We start from the raw sequence: 7,742 nt of genomic DNA, 5'->3' as shown, positions 1-7,742 counted from the left end.
CAACAACTACAGGAAAAAAAAATCTTTTCTTGCATATCAACAAGTAAATGATACCTCTCACAAAGCAAGGTTGAAGAAATGGGCAGTATGTTGGACAACACAACTGATAGATAACAACCCCAGCTTGGCACGTACATAAAACACACCAATTGTCCTTCTTACTCTCGCATAAATGTGGTAGGATGGTAAAAAAGAAATTCACCTGTCTGAAACTAGTTGATTAAGTAATGCAGTAGCAGGTCAATACAAATGATTCCGCAGATTAAGTCCAACATTGCGCCTGTCAAAAAATCAAGCTGATCCTCAACAACACAAACAGAATATTTTTATTGTTGCCATCTTCAAGATATCTATATATACTGCACCACAATATAAAAATAAGATACTAATTGAGATGTCTTATTCATTTGAGCCTCTGACAAATGGAAATCTACCTCCGTTTTTCTTTGTTAAAGAAAAAGAGCCGATTTTTCATTGTTTTTTTCTTCAGTTTTTTTACATTGTTTTTCATGTTTCTTTCTCCATTTTATTTTTTTTCTTTTCTTTGTTTTTTTGGTTTTCTTTGTTTCCTTTCTCGTTTTCACTAGCTTTTCTTTATTTCCCTTCTTTTCATGTTTTTCTTCGGTTTTGTTTATTTTTTCTTGTCTGTTGTTAGTTTTTTTATGTTTTCTCTCGGATTTCCATTTTTATATACATTTTTCGTATATATAGTACATTTTCCTAATATACTTTTAAAATTTTCCAATTACAAGTTTAACATTATCTGAAAAAGAATACAAGTTTAATATTTATTGAATACACAATCAACATTTTTTCTACAAAGATTTACATTTTTCAAATACCGGATTAACATTTTTGGATACATGGTCTACATTTCTTCTATGAACATTTTACTTTTTTTCCAAATCCATGATTAATATTTATCAAATACAAGTTTAACTTTTTTTAATACATGGTCAACATTTTTCTTATACACATTTAACATTTTTTCAAATGCTTTGTTAACATTGTTTCCATAAACATTTTTTTTCAAAGTTGATTAAAATTATCCAAGTAAAAGTTTAACAGACAAAAATGAGGCATTGGCCTCCCGCACACTGGGCTGGCCCATATGCTCGCGCGGCAGCGACACGCTTCAGCGACGCCGGTTACAGTACATACTGTAAACCAGAGCACACCCGTCGCCCCGTTCTAGGCTATAACTTCTCTATTTTCTCTGTTACACAGTGTGGCCGTGCTGGTTCAAACTCACAACCTCAACATTCTAAGGATACAACAACAACCACTAGGATACTCACCCGGTCGTGCACATTATCTTTTTTCCTTTCCCTTTTATTTCTTTCTTCAGTTCACGGGTTTTTTTTTTGGGTTCGCTGGTCATTTTTCTGTATGTTTTTATTTAGTTATTCTTTATTCTTTGGTTTTTCCTTTTTTGTTTTCTTAAATAAGCGGGTCTTGTTTTCAAATTTGTCAACTCTCTCTTTTCAAAACCGATGAACTTCTACTCAAATTTGTTAACTTTTTTTCAAATTTGATGAGACCTTTTTTTAAATCAATGAACCTTTTCAAATTCCATGACTTTTTAGTTATGTGAACTTATTTTCCAAAATAAATGAATGCTTTCCAAAATTGGTGAACTTTTTGCAAAAGTGATGAACTTTTTTTTCAAAATTGATGATTTTTTTTCAAAACTGAATGAGTTTTTTTCCAAAATCAATGAACTTTTTTTTAAAAAGTTATTTTAAAATTGGATAAACTTTTTAAAATTTTACTGAACTTATTTTCAAAATTGATGAACTTTTTTCAAAACAATGAACTTTTTTCTATATTGATTAACATTTTTCAATTAGATGAACATTTTTTCAAAGTAGATGAACATTTATTTCAAAGTTGTTAACCTTTTTAAAATTGATGAACTTTTTTTTCAAAACTGATGAACCCTTTTCAAACTCACTATAGTTTTTCAAAATCGATGATTTTTTCAAATTGACTATAATTTTTAAAATTCTTGTACTTTTTTTCTCAAATTAGTGAACTTTTTTAAAATTTTAATAAATCTTTTTGAATATGCTAGTTTGATTCAAATAGCGCCGCTACAAATCCAAGCATGCGCACTACAAGTAGTCACTAGCACCAAGGTGATACATTGGTAGCCAACCAATTTCACAATTGTTGTGGTTTGAGTTGGATTCCCCGCAACAACTTCCTTTTTGGTGGGTTTTCGCATACATATGCACTAGCGTTCATGAGACGTCCCACTAGATGCTGCGTATGAGCGCCAGTTCGCTTTCGTGACGTTTAAAGCGCGAAATATGAGGTCCCATACCTTGCAACAGGTCGGATGGTAGGAGCAACTAACGAAGGAGTGCTCCTTCGGGAGCCATGCCGGGGTCACCCTTTGGGGCGCTCCCTTCGTTTTTTTTCGCATGCGTTTTTGGCATTTTTTTTGTTTTTCATCTTTTCGGTTTTTCACTGGTCTTTTTAGCTTTTGGACATAAAAATACTTTTTTTGCTTCTACGAGAGGCATGACCGTGTCTCGTGCCTCTCATAAACGAAAAAACACACTTTTTTTCTTCCGTGAGAGGCACGGTTATGCCTCTTGAAAACAGAAAAACATGATTTTTTTTCCTTCTATAAGAGGCATGGATTTGCTTTCGTAAGATGAACGAATTTGCTTCCGCGAGAGACACAGCCGTGTCTCTCAGAAATGAAAAAAAACATGTTTTTTTTGTCTTTTCGCGAGAGGCACGGCTGTGCCTCTTTCGGAAAGAAAAAAGAGTGCTCCTAGTTAGTTTTTTTGTGAAAAAATTTCGTTAAAATCTATTAACATGAAACCTAGTTTTGAAGATTTGGACTGAGAAATTTAACGGTGAAAACGCTTTAAGATTTGGAGCATAGTTTAAGAGATATAATGTTTTGAATAAATTGATCTACGGAAAAAAGGAAAAACTCCCACAAGTAACATACATGTAGTGCTTCACTTGTAGTAACCCGCATATAGTGCGTCACTCATTGAAACCTGAGGAGGCGAGAATCTCTTTTGCAAAGAGTCCTTCTTAATTTGTGATTTCGTCGAATGGTACCATTTTTTAAGCCGGGACTTATGCTTTTTTAGGCATAGTTGGGGCGTATGTGCGTCCTCCGACGAAGCGGATTCCAACTGTTCGTCTTTCGAAAAAGAAAAAAATGTACTCCTGGTTTGTATTTTTGTGAAAAAATATTCGTGAAAATCTATCAACACAAGATCTAGTTTTGAAGATTTGGACGTGAGAAATCCATCGGTGAAACGATTCAAGATTTGCACGCATAATTTAAGAAAGAATGTTTTGAATAAATGAATCTAAAAAAAGAAAAACTGAAATAGTACACATGTAGTGCATCATTTATCGTAACCTGAGAAGGTGGGAGTGACCTTTGCAATGAGTGTTCCTTAATTTGCGATTTCGTCGGATTTTTTCCTTTGAGGGGTACGATGTTTTGAGTAGGGGCGTATGTACGTCCTCCGACGAAGGGATTCCACAGCCCCGTCGTCGCCCGCCTGGGCCTGGACATATGGCCCAATGAAGCCCAATCCCACACAAGAAGGAAAAGCGTCAGTCGGAGTCCTTCCCCACGGACCTCCTCGCGCGTCCCAAAATTGACATATGTTTTTATTTAGTTATTCTTTATTCTTTTCTTTCCTTTTTTGTTTTCTTAAATAAGGGGGCCTTGTTTTCAAATTTGTCAACTCTCTCTTTTCAAAACCGATGAACTTCGATTCAAATTTGTTAACTTTTTTTAAATTTGATAAGACTTTTTTCAAAATCAATGAACTTTTTAAAATTCCATGATTTTTTTATTTATGTGAACTTATTTTCCAAAATAAATGAACTTTTTGCAAAAGTGATGAACATTTTTTTCAAAATTGATGAGTTTTATTTCAAAATTGAATGAGTTTTTGTACAAAATCGATGAACTTTTTTTAAAAAGTTATTTTCAAATTGGGTAAACTTTTTTCAATTTTACTGAACATATTTTGAAAATTGATGAACTTTTTTCAAAACCATGAACTGTTTTCTATATCGATTAACATTTTTCAATTGGATGATTTTTTTTTTCAAAATGGATGAACTTTTTTTTTCAAAGTTGTTAACCTTTTTAAAATTGATGAACTTTTCTTTTCAATACTGATGAACCCTTTTCAAACTCACTATAGTTTTCTGAAATCGATTTTTTTTTCAAATTGACTATAATTTTTTAAATTCTTGTACTTTTTTTCTCAAATTAGTGAAACTTTTTAAAATGTTAATAAACCTTTTTGAATATGCTAGTTTGATTCAAATAGCGCCGCTACAAATCCAAGCATGCGCACTACAAGTAGTCACTAGCACTGAGGTACATTGGTAGCCAACCTATTTCACAATTGTTGTGGTGTGAGTTGGATTCCCCGCGACAACTTCTTTTTTGGTGGGTTTTCGCATACATATGCACTGAGCGTTCATGAGACGTCTCACTAGATGCTGCGTGTGAGCGCCAGTTCACTTCTGCGACGTTTAAAGCGCGGAATAGGAGGTCCCATGCCTTGCAACAGGTCGGACGGTAGGAGCAACTAACGAAGGAGTGCTCCTTCGGGAGCCACGCCAGGGTCACCCTTTGGGGCATTCCCTCCGTTTTTTCCGCATGCGTTTTGGGCTTTATATATATATATGTATGTATATATATGTTTTCCATCTCTTTGGTTTTCCACTGGTCTTTTTAGCTTTTGGACACAAAAAATTCTATATTTTGAACATAAAAATACTTTTTTTTTACTTCCATGATAGGCACGTATTTGCTTCTGCGAGAGGCATGACCGTGCCTCGTGCCTCTCGTAAACGAAACAACATGCTTTTTTCCTTTCACGAGAGACACGGGTGTGCCTCTTGAAAACAGAAAAACGTGATTTTTTTTCCTTCTATAAGAGGCACGGATTTGCTTTCGTAAGATACACGAATTTGCTTCCGCGCGTGTCTATCAGAAATGAAAAAAAAACATGTTTTTTTTGTCTTTTCGCGAGAGGCACGGCTATGCCTCTTCCGGATAGAAAAAAAAAGTGCTCCTAGTTAGGGTTTTTTGTGAAAAAAGTTCGTTAAAATCTATTAATATGGAACCTAGTTTTGAAGATTTGGAAGTGAGAAATTCAACGGTGAAAACTCTTTAAGATTTGGAGCATAGTTTAAGAGATATAATGTTTTGAATAAACTGATCTACGAAAAAAAGGAAAAACTCCCACAAGTAACGTACATGTAGTGCGTCACTTATAGTAATGCGCATATGGTGCGTCACTCATCGAGACCTGAGGAGGCGAGAATCTCTTTTGCAAAGAGTTCTTCTTAATTTGTGATTTCGTCGAATGGTACCATTTTTTTAAGCTGGGGCTTATGTTTTTTTTTGAGGCATAGTTGGGGCGTATGTGCGTCCTCCGACGAAGCGGATTCCAAAGCCCCCGTCGTCGCCCGCCTGGGCCTTGACATATGGCCCAATGAAGCCCAATCCCACACGAGAAGGAAAGCGTCGGTCGGAGTCCTTCCCCACGGACCTCCTCGCGCGTCCCAAAATACCAGGAGAGCCCCCGCCGCCTCTTCGATTCCCCAATCCCCACTTCCCCGTCTCTTCCACGGACCCCCAAAAAATCCCAAATTGCCGGCGGAACCCTAGCTCTGGTGCTACTGCCACCTCCACCGGCGGAATCGGCGGCGGCTCCTTCCCGGCGCCACACCTCGGAGGTTGCGCTGCTCGGCCCGTCCCCGTCGCGTCCTTCCTCCGGCTACACCTTCAGGATTTCGCGCCGCTCTCGTCCGAGGGCTTTGCACCGTCCTCTTACCTCTGTGCACATGTATGATTTTGCCCTTGGTAGCAGTAGTCTCTGTTCTTGGCCCTTCTGTCGTTGGTGTAGGTATGCACCCCCGATGCTATTGCAGCTGATGCTGATCTCCCTAAAAGAAGTTTGGTCCTTATGCAAAGCAATTCATTGAGGGACACAAGTAGTCCCGCAGACCGGCTTCCGATCTCTATTGATTCTGATTCCTTCACCAAGTAGTACTATTAGTATTCTGCGCAATTAGTAATTACAGTATTTTAGATATCAATGGACCATCAAAACTTCAGAGAAAAATTCTTATAAGCTGCTAACTCTTCAATCCTTGCTAGATTGTCTGTCAGCTAATTAATTAGCTGATAACTTGTGATACATGTTCTTGTCATAGATAGATCGGATACATTAGCCATGGCTTCTGGCTATCAATAGAAGCACACAAAAGTTCTCTAAGCACATAACTGATAATATCCAAAATAATAACGTCATGTTAATGGCCGGCTATGTCTGAATACCATATTTAGTCCAAGTACTATTGCTTGTTTACCAGAGTGGCTTTTCTCCCTGGTAATATTTCCAATTCTTTGTTATTTAGATGATGCATGTTATAGTCTCAGGTTTATATTATTGTCCATTGTAGGTGTTATCCGTTCATGTGCAAAGCAGGACGATTACACCATCAACGGGTGTCGGACATGGACTCTTCCACCCTCCTTTGCCAGTGTTGTGTCATGCTCGAGCATGCCATCAACTTGTGCCGGACACGGACTCCACATGAAATCCCTCCTTTGCCACATAATAGGCATCGAGTGCTCTACGGAAGCATCCAATCTCGCTGTTCTACCAACTTCGCCGGAACACCGACCACCGGTGCTCCACCTGAGGTACGCTGGATCACATGCCAAGCTAAATGCGGCTCTGCTGTTTTAAATAAGACATGATTTTTAGCTTCCATCGTTAATACCTTGCCATGTACGGACAATCTTCAGAGTTTGCAAAGAAAAAAGTGAAACCTATAATGATGAGTGATGACTATGGTATTATATCCATCTAATTATCAGAATTAGATAGGCATGTAGTATAGAGAGGGACATATCAAGTTTACTATGAACTCAAACAGGACATGTTTGACAAACAACACATGATCAGGCTCTTTAATTGAGTAGTATTATTTAGGGAGCAAAGATGCACACCTGCCTTTCTTGTGCTTTGCTGGGAGTATATAATTTCATTCTGTTCACCTTGTGGGTTGGTGTGCTAGATTGCCACCCTAACATGTTGTCGATTATATCTAATCAGTATACACTATGTTTCTGTGTTGTTCTAATGGATTGAAATGAACATAAATCAACCAAGTATATTTACATGGCCTTATACTATGCTTTTCGGCTAGGTTGTTTTCAACTGGAGACAAATCAGTGTTATTGTCATGCATCGAAGAAGAGCTCGACCTTATTGCTAACATGTAAGCAGCTGTGTTGCCTTCCTAGTCCGATCATGGATTTTAAGCATACTACTAACAAAATGTTGGTGAGTGTGGCAGGTTTTAACTAATTCAGAACATGGCCAGTACTGAATCTACACTCTAAAATATGTCTATATACATCCGTACGTAGTCCTTATTGAAATCTCTAAAAAGACTTATATTTAGGAACAGAGGGAGTAGTTCTGTATTAGCAGATCCCTCTATGGGTTCTGCAGTTGTATTGCTGATAGGTGTGTGGCTGGATGATTTTGATAGATGATGTATTTGTGGGTCTGGTGCTCATTATAATTGTGTGCTGGTAACAAGGATAAATGAGAAATTCTCCTGAGTTGCGTTTAATGTGAATGACCCTACTCAGCATGAGCTTAACAGTTAGTGTTCTTGTGGTACTTACCTTGCTTGCCATATGTTTTTTTTGAACG

At 37.4% G+C, this 7,742-nt stretch overlaps 1 long non-coding RNA gene across 1 annotated transcript in view; it reads left to right on the top strand.

The window, feature by feature from the left end:
• The first annotated feature begins 5,601 nt into the window (after positions 1-5,601).
• The window catches only part of LOC119301977, a 3,336-nt gene continuing 1,195 nt past the window's right edge, over positions 5,602-7,742 (top strand). Inside the window, exons 1-3 of the long non-coding RNA XR_005147279.1 lie at positions 5,602-5,855; positions 6,475-6,718; positions 7,228-7,299. This is a non-coding gene — a long non-coding RNA (uncharacterized LOC119301977). The remainder of the gene's footprint in view (positions 5,856-6,474; positions 6,719-7,227; positions 7,300-7,742) is intronic.

The sequence above is a fragment of the Triticum dicoccoides genome, chromosome 5A, assembly GCF_002162155.2.
Source record: "Triticum dicoccoides isolate Atlit2015 ecotype Zavitan chromosome 5A, WEW_v2.0, whole genome shotgun sequence".
Taxonomy (NCBI): domain Eukaryota; kingdom Viridiplantae; phylum Streptophyta; class Magnoliopsida; order Poales; family Poaceae; genus Triticum; species Triticum dicoccoides.
The sequence above is the reverse complement of the archived record's forward strand: the minus strand, read 5'-3'. Positions and strand labels throughout refer to the sequence as shown.